Here is a 16507-nt window from a genome sequence, read left to right as displayed (position 1 = left end):
GAATTCGTTGGACGATAAAACAAACAAGTGAACACAAGTAACATAAGAAACATTTTAGTCTAGTGATACTTTACAAAGTTTCAAAAATGACAGTTTGGCCCCCGAAGTTTGTTTTAGTGTTTTTAACGTCCTTTAAGGCCCGTAAAGGATGTTTTCATGACCCAACAAGTGTAAGACAATATTGTAACATAAAAACCATCATTTTGATTATATCATAAGTTTCGGTTTACAAAACGGGTCGGTTTACATGATAAATGGATCATAAAACGAATACTACGAGACCCGAATTTTACGAATGTCACACTACCGATACTCTGTACACCGTCTCCATGAAACTTTTAATTTTGCCTTTCTCTATTCCAATTTGCGTTTCTCTGTGTGTGTGTGTGTTTGTGTGTGTTTCACCAGTTTTGTTTTATAATTTGACCTAATTAGTCTTTTGAATATGGGGATTCCTAACCCTACATTATTTGATTTGGTGTGAGCATCAATTGGCACTGTCACTAGCTGTTTTTTTTAAGGTGCTTCACTGAACAACGAGTTGTTGCCATTGGAGGATTTGGGGGTTCACGAAACGGAAAGGTGCTTCACCAAACTTGATTTATAAACCCGATACTGATTTGGGTGTGGTCGGTTTGAATTCTTAGTTATTTACAGTTTATTTGCTTCTTAATTTTATATTTTTGATTAGTTTTGCAGTTAGTCTACGTTATATGATGGTATATTTGTAAATGTTCATAATTGGGCACATTTAGTCGATGTGATATCTGAATGTAATTTGTTATTATTGGTAGAAAACACGAAATATAATAATTTGAATAATAGTTATGATGATTTTATCGTTTCGGGCGTGCATTTGGTGTTGGCATCACATAATGAACATGGCTGAAAAGGATGCGACCGAGGTGCTGTGTCATGTATGTCCGGCACTTTATGACAAGAATAAATGTTAAAATACATATTGGTTTGTAATTTTGACTGACACATTTGTGTATAGATATAATCAGCGGTTGACTGGTTGTTGTGTATATGGTGGTTATCAATGAGAAAGTAAAACAAAAATTAAGGAAACGGTGTATATCATTTGACATCTTCTTGATCTTGCTCATTAAGTTGTATGCACCTTTCAACCTTTTTGTTTTTATTATATATATTTTTTTGTGCTTGTAAAATACAGTCTGGTGCAGCTGTTGCAGTGAAAAAGAGTATTTTGTTCAAAGGTTGTGCAACAATTGCTTATCAGGAACCTCTTTGTTCGCTTGTCTAATGGTATGTATATATTATGTAACTCCTCTGGTTTTCGAACTTATACTTTTACCTGACTCGGTTCGATGTTCGGGTTATTTCGTTTATCGAGTTTAAATTGTTTAATTATTAATATATTTATTTAACTATTTACAATTATATCTTTCTCATTTTGGCAATTTTAACCCAAGATATAAACTTTTATCAGTGGTTGACTGGTTGTTGTGTATATGGTGGTTACGAGTTTAAATTGTTTAATTATTAATATAATATAATTTTGTACCCATCCTCAAACAATAGGGACTGGAATGTAAACTTTATTATAACCTATTCTCATAACATGGTTAACCCGTATCCTAACCCTTAAACCCATACCCGTATCCATATTGCAACCCAGTGACCCGTTCAACATCTTGGACCACAATTCTCGTCGCAAACATGGAAATTGAATCACACGTTTGATTAACCTTACCATTATCGGCTTAATCGACAACCTAATTTTGTTAACTCAATCAATTTGATCCGTCCTTCCTCGTTTATGAACCGTCGTTGACCTAGAGGTGGTTATACAAGAATACGACTGTTATATTGCAATTAAACGGGACTGTACAATCCTATCAATCTCGCAATCTAAAACCCAAAGAGCAATTGGATTATATCAGGCTGTATGATCCATTTTCGTGTTTGTTCTTGGTCCGTCACCTACCAATCGTCGTCCACCTTCAACTTGTAGCCGTATAAGGTAATTAGATCATGCAACCAATTCATCTTCACTCGATAATCATTAACCCTAACGTTAATCAATCAATTATAAACTGGATTAATCAATTGTAATTGTTAAGGTTTGTTTCAATTTGGGGGGTTCATCTGGGCTGCTTTCCTTAAACTGTCTATCTGATACAATAACCAACTGACACCCTAGCGTGTGTGGCTAGAGTGGGTGCGTTTAAGTCTGTGAACCGGCCAGGGGCGCGGGTTTGAGCCCTCTGGACGCGTTTTTCGGATCTTTATTTTTTCCTATTTGTTTTAAAGGTTAAATGGTTATATATATATACACACACATATATACTTATTATAATTAGTATTAAATATAAAATTTTTATCAAACCGAAATTTCAACTTGTCACGTTTTCGAACTTTGGATTAAAACCATATATATATGTGTTATGTATATGTATCTATATACTTTAGTTATTAAAATTTGTTAAAGGTTAAAGATAAAAAAGGGGGTTTTATTCATTTAAAATACATAATTAAATACATATTAAACCTTATTATTATTTTACATAGTATTCTAAAATATTGTAGTTTATATGAATTATCTATTAATCATTGTGTTTTAAAAGAAATCCTTACTAATAATAAAAATATATATAAATATATTAAAACGTATTTTTAGTAAAATAAACATTTAAAACGAATCTCTTTATATAATTTATCCAACGATTTTATAAATAATTATCCAAGTATTTTTATGTATTTTATAATTAAATCATGTTATTTACGACACAACTTTGATAATAAAGTTTATAATAAATACTTAACTTTTGTAAGATTTCACTCGATCATCAATTCCCGATTCTCAATCTAGTTCTAGATCCGTTATTTAAATTATGGTTATTTATTCCGCGACTATTGTTACTTAGGATTTCTTGTCGATAACTTCTGAAGAGCATAACGCTTGTTTACTACCGTTCTTACCGCATTTGTTTATCTCTTGCTTATTACTAAGGTGAGTATTTCACTCCCCTCTTTTACTTATTTTAACCGTTTTGGGGACATATGCGTTCATAGATATTTTTATATTATATAGTACTCAACCGCAACTGTTTTATCCTTGTGTGTTTATCAGTTTGCCTAACTTGCTATTTGCTTACTTGCTTTGTTTTAATGCTACTTACTTATTTCGGGAACCGATGTCCATATTTATGGCACGGTTTAGTCCTTGCTTGGTAACCAATGTCCATTTATATGGATTGGTTGAGCCCTTTCTTTATGGTTTTCTTTCTTTATAGTTGTTTGATTGTTATGTGCTATAGCTTATCTGTATATCTCACAAGAACAGTTTGCACTTTTACTTATTATATTACAGTGTCTCAAATCTGGTGATCTACTCACTCAACCTTGTGTTGACAAAACTGTTCTATTTTCAACGCATATGCAGATTATCGCGTGACGTGATTATCAATATTGTTTGAAGCAACTTAGGATGCATGTTAGAGAAAAAGATACAAGAATTAGATTTGAATGTTTATTTTACTTGTTTACTTATGAGTTTGATGTACTTGACTATTTAATAAAATTTAATAGATATTGACACTTTTATTATTGCATATAGTAACCTTTGAAAAGCTGTGAGCAATCAGTTCGCCCCGGCATTTCCGCGTAGGTTGGGGTGTGACATATTATATGTAACGAGCCATTTTTGAGCAGGCTACAAGCTTCTTCAATAGTCCTACAAGTTAACAAAAGGTTCATGGTTCATATCAGGATAAAGTTTGTGTAAAGTAAGGGTCATGGTTTGAACCGTTGAGGGGGGTTTGAAGATCAAGTTGCAAGGCTTGTAAGCAATCCACCCTACATACCGAGTGGATACTTTAACGGGCTCTAAGCGGAAGTTGGTAGACATGAACCGATACTGTCTTTAGATGGTGGTCAAGATGGTTTGTCTGATCTTCGGCATATTTGCAATGGTGCTTCTATTATGCTAAAATATGGTGGATTTTTCGCCTTTGAGGTAATGATTCTATTATTAATTTTAATGCCATGTTAGAGTGGCGGTTTTGACCCGATTAGTTAAGAAGTTTTGTTTTGGGCTATGTTTTTAGTCAAGCGGGCCAGATTTGTCGAATTTGAAAGTTTAGTCAAAAGTGGAATGGGCCAAACAAGATTTGGTCTGATGATGTTTAACCATACCGGGCTTAATGTTTGTCTTAAGCCCAGTCGCCCATATAAGATTCAGCCTATTGGGCCTAACCTCAAAAGTTGTTTTATTTAAGTTTTTTCTAAGTTTTAGTAAACTCAACCCAAATTGACCCGATTTGTTTAGAACTGCACCAACAAGACCTATTTTGAACTGTTATCAAGATGCTATCTTATGCGTTTAAGTTATAATGTTGTTTCTATTTTTTATCATATTATTTGTGATTTTTGGTTGCTGACGAACGGTGAAGATCATTGCAAATTTCTTGTAGATCATATAAAATATGTTCATAAAGATATCTTTTATGATCTCAAGATTGTACGAGATTTTGCTGGAATCCAGCGTTTTGTAACCGGGATCAGATTATAAATTGTTAAAAACTTTACCTGTAAGATGTAACATTATTGCTGCTCATTTCATACAAGATGCATGTATGTTTTTTTGTTTTACATGAACATTTTGACCCACATGCATAATTATGAATTATGAATGGTTGACCTGTTTTTTTTTCTAACGGACCGAGTTAGAAAATATAACTAATAGGCGGATGTGTTGAAAGTCGAGTGGACACATGGCACGTTTGCCACATCAAAATCTTGTTTTAAGCAGAAACAAACTGTCATATAACCTGTTAAAAGTGGTGGTTTGTATGAACAATATTGAAATATTGGTCACCACTTTTTCTATATATAAAATTATCAAACCTCCCCTTTAACATTAATGGATGCCTACCCAGGTGTCTTTTAATATGTAAAAAACATAAAAAAAAAATAAAAAATACAAAGCCATCAAAATGGACTTTTGCTTTAGGTGTAAATTATTCTCCATAGGACCACTTTCCATCAATCGCATTGAAATATTTTTAGAGTGTTACTAATTATAGAATTTGATGGATTAAAGAAGTGTGATCAAGACCAACTTGATCTTTCGCTTTCTTGTTGTATTTTGTGCATCAATAACTTCTACCTTTGCTGCAGACACGTTGTCTGTAAACCAAACCGTTAGATATAACGAAACCATCGTTTCCCGGCAAGAAACCTTTGAACTCGATTTCTTTCACCCCGGTAAGTCCATGAACATTTATGAAGGAATCTGGTACAAGAAGATACCAAATCGGACCGTTGTATGGGTAGCCAATATGAACATGCCACTTGCACATACCTCCTGCGAGTTAACTCTTACCCTTCAAGGAGTTCTCATTATCCGGGACGCCACCAAGGAAGATAAAGTATGGTCATCGGTGAACTCGTCAACCATGTCAGTGAAGAATCCGACCGCTCAGCTTCTAGATACCGGCAAACTTTATTATACAAAATCAAGGAAATCCCATATGGCAAAGTTTTGAGTATATGACAGACACTTTACTTCCCGGAATGAAGGTATGCTGGAATTTAGTTACGAGGTTTAACATGTACTTGGTGTCATGGAAATCCGAAAATGATCCAGCGGTCAATGAGATTTCGTTCAGGATTAACGCCAGCGGTTACCCTCAGCCATTTATCTGGAAAGGCCAAGAAATAATATTCAGGGCAGGTCCATGGAACGGGCTCAGGTTTACGGGGATTTTTCAGTTTAGAATAGCAAGAGGTTGTTAACTTGCTATTAACGAGAAATCGAGCCTAAAACGAATATTGTATATCACAAGATGGTGATAAAATAACATAAAACGAATATCGCATTGCAAATTGTCGTCGCCGCCGCATCGCGCGGGTACCTAATAGTATATATATATATATATATATATATATATATATATATATATATATATATATATGGGAGGGTTATCCTAAAAACAAGTAGTTTCCTAGGAAGACTAAGAATAAATTATAGCCATTGGATCATATCAATCAATGGTTGAGATTTAAAATTACCAAAACCGTCATAGTTTCCTAGAATTACTCTTTCACCATTATAACCGAAATAGTTTCATAGAATTATTCTTTCAACATAGACTGTAATGCCACATGTCAAAAATTTGCTGGTTCTTACCATTCCTAGAAAACAATTTATTCTTATTTGAACCATTTTCTATATATATATATATAGGGGAGGGTTATCCTAAAAATAAGTAGTTTTCTAAGAAAACTAAGAATAAATGATAGCCATTGGATCATGTTAATCAATGGTTGATATTTAAAATTACCAATAACCGATATAGTTTCCTAAAATTATTCTTTCATCATTATAATCGACATAGTTTCCTAAAATTGTTCTTTCACCATCATTTGTAATGCAAAGTGTCAAAAATTTATTGTTCTTACCATTCTTAGGAAACTCCTTATTCTTATTTAAACCATTTTCTATATATATATATATATATATATATATATATATATATATATATATATATATATATATATATTTCATCAAGGCCACTTAATTTAATACATTTAACGTTTACAAAAGAAACTTAGAAGATTGGAGCACATGATAAAAGTCGAGTACCTTAAAAAAACTAGTTTTGAGTGCCTTTAATAGTCCGCTTAATTAAGAACCCTGGTTACTATTTTCGTACCATGCATGGTTTCTATACGAAAGCTGGCAATGGACTAGAAGATGGGTGACATGACATTTTCAACAAAAGAAAGAAATCTCATGGTAAGGGACTGGGAGCAACACATATTTATCGTGCATTTACATTTTATATGTCAGACCTTCCAATTGGATGACGAAAGGTATTGGGGAACTGCAAGATGCTTATATGTAAAAAATAAAGATAACATGGGTAATCGTTTTGCTTTTATTCGATTCTCCAAGTCTATTAATGCTCATTGGGTTGAATTTGAATTGAAGAAAGTAAATATTACCGGTGCAAAAGTTGCGGTGAATCTAGCTCGGTTTGATAAATTTAACCGAGAATTTATCAGAAGAAAGACGTTCGGCTATAAAATGATTTATAAAGTATGCTCCGAATAGCTTGAAAGAACAGAGCATACCGATTTCAAAGAATGATTGAAATAGTCATTCAAGTAAGTTTTATCTAAGGAAGAAAGATGTTTCGAAAATCGTCATCTATAACACGGATTAGTGACGAAATCAAATAATTTTAACCAGAAGGTCATAATGCATGTATATATAGTGTACACTAATAATTTTTTATTTAAAATAAATAAAAGAATGATAAGTAAAACTTCTATACATTTTTAAACTAAACTAAACAATCGAACAAGATGAAAATAAATAAATGGTAAAAAGTTTTGTAAAATAAAAAAAAAACTATGTTATATAATTAATTACTATCATGATTATGAAGTATTTTACTTAAAAAGAAGTTAAAATTAATATTTGTGCGTTGACTATGACTCCTGAACCTAAGACATAGAGGATCTATTTGGTTGGGGGTAATTAAAAAGACGTGGATGGAATAGAAGAGCGAATGGAATGGAGAATGTAATGAAATGGATCATTAACATTCCTTTGTCATGTTTGATTAACCTATGATAAGAATAAATTATTACTTTATGATGTTAGATATGAAAAAAATGAATGAAATAGAAATGATAAATATACTCCTATCTCAAAATAAAATTTCTTTTTTTGCCAAAATAGGAATATAACAATTGCGATGGTGGTGGTGATGGTGGTAACTAGAGACAACGATGATGGTGGTGGCGGTGGGGACGACAGTGGTGGTCAAGTAGCAACAGTGGCGGCGGTTGTGGTATGGCGATGTGGTGGTGCCGACATAAGCGATGGTGTTAGCAATGGTAGTAGTGACGGCGGTGGAGATGGCAGTGACGGTCATGTGGTGGTGGCGGTGGAGGCGTAAGGGTATCGACACAAGTATTTTGGTACAATACCCGCGTGTACCGCTTTGTTGTGTTATTTTTTCAATTCTCTAGCAATATCTTGGTAACGGTACGAATTACAAATATACTGAATCGGTATAGGCACCAAATTGACTAAATTGGTAAGATACCAGTTGGACTATATGATTAAAAATAGGTTAGACCTATGTTTAAGACACAAATATGGAAGTTGTCAACAGATAAACTACTTATTCCAAACTGGTATAAAATAGCAATGTTTTGAAATCCGGACCTACCGGTCGGACCGAGAACCTGTAAGGAGAACAGTCTGATTCAGGGGGGTTGGCTCGTTTTCTAAAACCGACTGGGCACTCATATGGGCAGAGTTTTTCTGAGGATGGGCACTCATCCGGGCAGAGTGCATGAATTTCAAATCATTTGGCGACACAGCCGCCACCCTATGTGGGCACGATATATGGCTTCGTTACATGTTAAAGGTTTGTCACATAAAATTTGTTCTTTTTTATGTTTATTATATTGTTGGAGGATTAAAATGAATTAATAATTAATTTATTATACATTATTATCACACATAAATACCACCAAACCCTTCACTATTTTTATTCACTCAGACCTGCCACCGTTTTTATTCACTTAAACTCTCAATCGTTAGTTTCTCAAACGATGACGGCGGGATATTCATACCGCTAGACGATTCTGAAAATGATATTTTTTTTCAAACAATACAGCATACAGTAATTCAAAGATCTTATTAAGAAAGCTAGTAAGACACGACAACATCATCGATCATTTCTAAAAAACCGTTTGACGTGATCACAAAAAAGGATCATGTAGTTTAAATTTTCGTACTTTAATTTTTGGTTTGAATTGTTATATTTGTTTTCCGGTTTTAAATTATGTTATAAATTTTATTTTAATGAATTTTTAATTTTTATTACATTTCAATGCTTCTGTTAATTCAAATTACAAAACACAAATTGTTCTTGTTAGGGCATAGATTTTTATGCTGAGTATACGGTATCCTTATGTAGCTTTTGGATCAATTATCCTTGGGATATGTTCCAGGTTGCATAGGATCAAGGATCCTCGGTATTATTTGTTTACTAACGATTGTATTACTTGGGTGGTGTTGTGATTAACAGATGTAACGGCTATGAGACTTAGTCCACCTATTTATCCGCAAGTCCATGAGGTCACGCATGTGGTCAACAAACTACAACGGGTTATGGAGTAGTGGAGAAATAATAAGACTTGTTGTTAGCTTTTATTTGTATATAATCGAGCTTATGATCAGCTAGGAAAACACAGCACATTCGTTAAGCAATACTCAGAGATCATTCTAGCAATATTCACACACACTTAGAAATATTTGTATTCACTGATCATAATCTCCAACCTTTGTAACACCTTTTTTGATTAATAAACTGGTGATAGACGATTTGTCATCACCCGGGGTTTTTGTACCAGCGATCCGACCAAGATCAATGATTTTTCCTCAGAACAAATCTATGTGTTATTGTTTACATTCGTTACATAATCATTATTTTCATACAAGCACTATTCCTTACTTAACAAATTTGGTTACATTATCCTTAAACCGATTTTTTTGACTAAAACAATTTGGCGCCCATCGTGGGGCAATTGATGCTTCAATCCAGACGATTTTCTATAAATTTTCAACCTTTTTTACCTATACTATTACCAATGGCCTCTCAGCAAACATCTGCTTCAACCACCATGCCTTCATCAGTTTCTCTCTCTTCAAGAGCTTCACTGCCGATGCCTCCTCCACCTACTGGAGCCCAGAAAACCAATGCTGCTGGAAGCAAGATGCCAACCCCAATCTTCCAGAGCTCAAAGACCACTGCTGCCACTTCTATGGTAAACTCTAACAATGATGTTTCTGCTTTGTTTTCATAGGTTAAGGCGTATATGGAACAGCAGACCAGGACCAACCAGAAGATCCTACGAGAGATAGAGGATCTCAAGAAGACTAAGAGGCACTGTAGGATCAGACTCCCTTGATGCCTAGGATGCTGGATTTCACCACTCTAGGATCCGTGGCTCAACTTGCTCAAGGATCCTCCGTCCTTCAACCAGGGTCCATGGGTCAGCAAGCTCAAGTATCCTCATTCCTTCAGCAAGGATAATTTATCCTTCAACCAGGGTCCATGGGTTGGCAAGCTCAAGGATCCTCATTCCTTCGTCAAGGATCATCTATCCTTTAACCAGGGTCCATGGGTTAGCAAGCTCAAGGATCCTCATTCCTTCTGCAAGGATCATCCATCCTTTAACCAGGATCCATGGGCCAGCAAGCTCACGGATCCCCGTTCCTTCAACAAGGATCATCTATCCTTCAGCCAGGATCTTCTGGATTATTTCATCAAGGATCCTTCAACTTCCAGCCCCAAGGGTCCTTCATGCAGAATCAAGGATCCTCAGAACTTCAAATCAGAGGTCGTCGGAGGTCCATGAGGGAGACATCATCCCTATGCAGACCTTAGCAGATGCTTCTTATCCTGGCTACTCTTCTGGGATGCCGACGTTCAATCAACCAAGAGGTAACCCTTACAATCACATATCCTTAGATACTAACCTTGGTTCCGTGAAGGATACAGGTATCAATCAGGCCATGGCTAAGGAACTCCGGACTCAGAAGGATATGATATCTAGTGTTCCAGGAGTGGTTCGACCCATTCCTGAAATTCCAGAAGGAAGCCCCAAGCTATCGAGGTTTGCTCCACCAATATGTGATGCTGAAATCCCGAAGCGCTTCCAAAACCCCAATATGAAGGTGTACAATGGCTCAACCAATCCAGAAGAACATGTGGCTCAATACAGAGACAGAATGGAAATCAACCCTATTCCGGAAAGGCTTAAGGAGGCCTGCCTGTGCAAAGGCTTTGGATCCACATTAACTGGATCCGCTCTTAAATGGCTGCCAAGTCTTCCTCCATACTCTGTTACTTTTTTTTTTTCACACCTAGTTAATTTATTCAATAGCCAATTTTCTTGTAGTAGAAAATTCGAGAAATTAACTAGTGATTTATATAGGGTTATCCAACTTCGTGATGAATCCCTAAGGGATTTTGTTACAAAGTTTGGAAGGGAAGCCCTAGAAATCCTGATTCTTGATATGGCTACGGCTACTGAGGCATTAAATATGGGGTTACATAAGGGTTTCCAATTTTATAATGATCTTGTTATGACCCCATGCAGGACGTTAGATGAAGTCAGAAACAGGGCGCTCCGGTTCATATGACTGGAGGATGATAAGAAGATCCAAGAACGATTGGGAAATCCAACAAAACAGGAGTCACCTGACAAGTAACAAGGATCCTCATTCAGGAACAAAAACCCCAAGCCGTATTCGAAGTTTAACAACCAATCAGTCCGCGTGGTCGAAGAAGATGAGGAATATCCAAGAATTTCCGAGTATTGATTCTATGTTGATACCCTGGCTTAATATGTGCTATGAAGGATCTTGGAGAAAAAGCAAGATGGCCTCGGAAAAATGAGAAGTCAAGATCCTTCAAGGATAAGTCCAAATGGTGTGCATTCAATGAAGATTTCGGCCATATGACCGATGACTGTATCGGTCTGAGGAGAGAAATTGGGTATCTTCTAAGAAAGGGCCACTTCAAGGAGCTCCTATGAAGAAAGAAGTCAAGGATTCAGGATCCTGAAGAAGTAACAGAAAAGGCTACTCTGCCACCGGCAAATGCACAAGTCATCAATTTCATCTCCGGTGGTTTGGATATATGTGGAACCTCCATTTCCTCGGCCAAGAGACATGCTTAAGAAACTAAGTTGGAGAATAGAGAGCGACATGTCTGTTAGGGCATAGAATTTATGTTGAGGATCCTCTATCCTTAAGTGACTTGTGGATCAATTATCCTAGAGATATATTCCAGCTTGCTCAGGATCAAGGATCCTCGGTATTACTTATTTAGTAACAATTCTATTTGAGTGGTGTTGTGATCAATAGGTATAACGGTTGGACGACTTGGTCACCCTATTTAACCGCTACTGGACTCCTTATGCACCTGGTCAAACTGATGGGAATGGCTAGTGGGAAGAGTGGCGCAAAAGTAGGAGTTATAGTTAATTGTTATTTTACTTTATAATGAGATATGAGATCGGCAAGGTTAGACACTGGTTTTACCTCGCATAACTCAGTATTATTCAGAATTCTCTCAAGCAATCACTCACACACTTAGCTATTTTTGTATTACCGATCCATATCTCCACCATTGTAATTCAATTCCTTAATTAATATAGTGGTGATAGACAATTGTCTTCACCCGGGGTTTTTATGTCGGCGATCCTCTAAAGATCAAGGGCTTTTCCTCGTAACAAATCCCTGTGTTTGTGTTTGCAACTGATTCATAATCGTTATTATCAACTTAGCACTAAACCTCACCTAACGAATTTGGTTACATTATTCTTATTTGATTTTTAACCAAAACAATTTGGCGCCCACCGTGGGGCAATTGGTGATATAATCAAGAAAATACCCTGTCCATATTCAACCTTTTCAATCAATACCACCATCAATGGCCTCTTAGCAATCTTCTGCTTCATCAACCGTACCTTCATCAGTCTCTCACCCATCAAGAACTTAACCACCGATGCATCCTCCATTAACAGGAGCACCAAGGACTACTGCTGTTGGAAACAAGACACAACTACCAGTCTTCCAAAGCTCAAAGACCACTGCTACCACTTCGGTGGTTAACTTTAACAATGATGTTTCGGCTATGTTTTCGCAGGTTAAATCATATATGGAGCAGCAAAGCAAGACTAACCAGAGGATTATTCGTGAGATAGAAGACCTCAAGAGGACTAAGAGGCCAGCAGAGGATCAGACTCCTCTGATGCCTAGGATGCTGGATTTTACCACTCCAGGATCCTTTGCTCAACTTACTCAACGATCATCTATCCTTCAACCGGGATCCATAAGTCAGCAAACTCAGGGATCCTCAGTTTTTCTACAAGGATCATATATCCTTAATCCGGGGTTCATGGGTCTACAAGCTCCAGGATCCTCTCTCCCCCAGCAAGGATCATCAATCCTTCAGCCAGGATCCTCTGGGTTGTATCATTAAGGATCCTAAAACTTCCAGCCTCAAGGATCCTTCCTCCAGAATCAAGGATTCTCAGGACTTCAGCATCAAAGATCCTCAGAGGTCCATGAAGGAGACATTATACCCATGCAGACTATTGCCTCCATTGGACCAACTGCCGTGACAAACTTTTCTTACCTCGGCTATTCTTCTGGGATGCCAACATTCACTCAACAAAGAGGTAACACATATAATCCTATATCCTTAGATGTTAATCTTGGTTCCATGAAGGATACATGTATCAACCAGGTTATGGCTAAAGAATTGCAGAAGCTTAAGGATATGATATCCAGCGTACCAGGAGTGGTTCGACCAATCCCTAAAATACCAGAAGGGAGCCACAAGTTATCCAGATTTGCTCCACCAATTTGTGATGCTGAAATCCTAAAACGGTTTCAGATCCCCAACATGAAGGTGTATGATGGAACAAATAATCGAGAAGAGCATGTGGCTCAGTATAGGGAGGGGATGGAGATCAATCCAATTCCTGAAAGACTCAAAGAAGCTTGTCTGTGCAAGGGTTTCGGATCCACACTAACAGGATCTGCACTTAAATGGCTGCTGTTAGTGCACAGAAATTTGACACTATGGATACGTTATCCTGGCATATGTTCTGGATCAGTTATCCTTAGTTAGATCCCGTTAGGATCAAGGATCCTCAATACTTATTATTTACTAACGATTGTTTCCTGTGTATAGTATTATGTTTGACAGATGTAACGGCTAAGAGACCTGATCTACCCCATATTTCGCAGCCCGAGTTATGGAGCACGTGGTCAAAGTAGCTGTTACGATTATATTGAAGGCAATGGCGGATTTTTAGGGATTATTAGTTAATAGTCTTTATTATTCATAACTCCATTGAGTTATTATCTTTGATTTATAAATAGAGGCTATGATCAGTTAGGAAAGAAAACAACAACACACTCTGCTCACTACGAATTCAGCAGCACACACACACACAGAGCTTTCGTTGTAACACTAATCATATTCTTCAAACCTTGTATCCTCATTTTTTATATTAATAAAGTGGTGATAGACAATTTTCATCACCCGGGGTTTTTGTGCCGGCGATCCGAACCAGATCAAGGGCTTTTCCCCGTAACAAATCTGTGTGTTGTGTTTGCAATCGATATATACTTGTTTTCATCATCATAGCACTAATCCTCACTAAACAAATTTGGTTACATTATCCTTGGTAGATTTTTGTCCAAAACAATTTGGCTCCCACCGTGGGGCAATTGGTACTATAATCCAGAAAATACCCTATCAATATTCAACCTTTCATACCCATATAACCATCAATGGCCTCTAAACAGTCTTCTGCTTCATCAACCATGTCTTCCTCAGTTTCACTCCCACCGAGATCCTCACTGCCAATGCCTCCTCCAATTGCGGGAGCACCAAGGGCTACAACTGCTGGAAACAAGATGCAACTTCTCGTGTTCCAGGGCTCAAAAACCACTGATGCCAATTCGGTGGTTAACTCTAACAATGATGTTTCTGCTATGTTTTCACAGGTTAAGGCATACATGGAGCAGCAGAACAAAACCAACCAGAGGATCCTACATGAAATTGAAGATCTCAAGAAAAGAAAGAGGCCTGCGGAGGATCAGACTCCCTTGATGCCTAGGGTGATGGAATTCTCTACTCCAGGATCCGCGGCTCAACATACTCAAGGATCCTCGATCTTCCAGCAAGGATCATCCATCCTTCAACCAGGGTCCATGGGTCAGCATACTCAAGGATCCTCGATCTTCCAGCAAGGATCATCCATCCTTCAATTAGGGTCCATGGGTTAGCATACTCAAGGATATTTAATCTTCCAGCCAGGATCATCTATCCTCCAACAAGGGTCCATGGGTCAGCAAGCTCAGGGATCCTCGTTCCTCTAGTCAGGATCATCACCTCCAACAAGAGTCCATGGTTCTACCAGCTCAAGGATCCTCAACCTTTCACCAAGGACCATCGATCCTTCAACCAGGTTCCTTCGGATTGTATTTTCAAGGATCCTTCAACTCCCAACCACTAGGATCCTTTATCCACAATCAAGGATCCTTCTTCCAGGATCAAGGATCCTCATGGGTTCAACATCAACGGTCCTCTGAGGTCCATGAAGGAGATATAATCCACATGCAGACCATAGCTTCTGGTGGACCAACTCCTGTAGAAGACGCTTCTTACCTCAGCTACTCATCCGGGATGCCAACCTTCACCCAGCAAAGAGGTAACTTTTATGATCTTATATCCTTAGATACTAACCGTGGTTCCATGCAGGTTGGAGGTATCAACCAAGCTATGTCTAAGGAACTACAAAAGCTGAAGGATATGATATCCAGTGTACCAGGGGTGGTTCGTCCAATTCCCGAGATACCAGAAGGAAGCCACAAGTTATCCAGATTTTCTCCACCTATCTGTGATGCTGAAATCCCGAAGCGATTCCAGACCCCCCAACATGAAGACTTATGATGGGACCACTGATCCTGAGGATCATGTAGCTCAGTACAGAGAAAGGATGGAGATCAATCCTATTCCTGAAAGACTTAAGGAAGCTTGTTTATGCAAAGGTTTCGGATGGACACTGACATGATCTGAATTAAAGTGGCTGCTAAGTCTTCCTCCCTTTTCAATTACTTCTTTCTCGCACTTAGGTAACTTTTTCAACAGTTAATTTTCCTGCAGTAGGAAATTTGAGAAGTTAACTAGTGATTTATACCGAGTTATCCAACCTAGTGATGAATCCCTTAGGGACTTTGTTACAAGGTTTAGTAGGGAAGTCTTAGAAATCCCCAATCTTGACATGGCTACTGCTGTTGAAGCATTCAAGATGGGACTTCATAGGGGCTCCCCCTTTTATGATGATCTTGTGATGACTCCTTGCAGGTCTTTAGATGATGTAAGGAATAGAGCACTAAGGTTCATACGGATGGAAGACGACAAAAGGATCCAAGAACGATTGGGGTCTCAGACAAAGCAAGAATCCCCTGACAAGAATAAAGGATCCTCATACAGAAACAACAACTCGAAGCCGTACTCCAAATTCAACAATCAAAACGTTCGAGCAGTTGAAGAAGGAGATGATGATGAAGATTACCCCAGCATCTCAGAATATTGCTTCTCCATAGATACCCATGGCTTGATTTGTGCCATGAAAGATCTAGGGGAGAAGGCAAGGTGGCCCCGAAAGAACGACAAGTCAACCACCTTCAGAGACAAATCCAAATGGTGTGCTTTCCATGAGGATTTTGGCCACATGACGGACGATTGCATCAGTTTAAGGAGGGAAATTGGATACATACTGAGTTAGGGCCATTTTAAGGAACTGTTGGGAAGAAAAAGGTCCAGGATCCTGGATCCTGAAGAAGTTCCTCAAAAAGCAACTCCGCCCCCACCAAATGCTCAAGTAATCAACTTTATCTCCGGAGGCTTAGGCATATGCGGCA

Source organism: Bidens hawaiensis, unplaced genomic scaffold (assembly GCF_021521415.1).
Source record: "Bidens hawaiensis isolate Kalapana, Puna unplaced genomic scaffold, B.hawaiensis_p1.1 tig00005306_1, whole genome shotgun sequence".
Lineage (NCBI taxonomy): Eukaryota > Viridiplantae > Streptophyta > Magnoliopsida > Asterales > Asteraceae > Bidens > Bidens hawaiensis.
Note: the sequence above shows the minus strand (reverse complement) of the source record.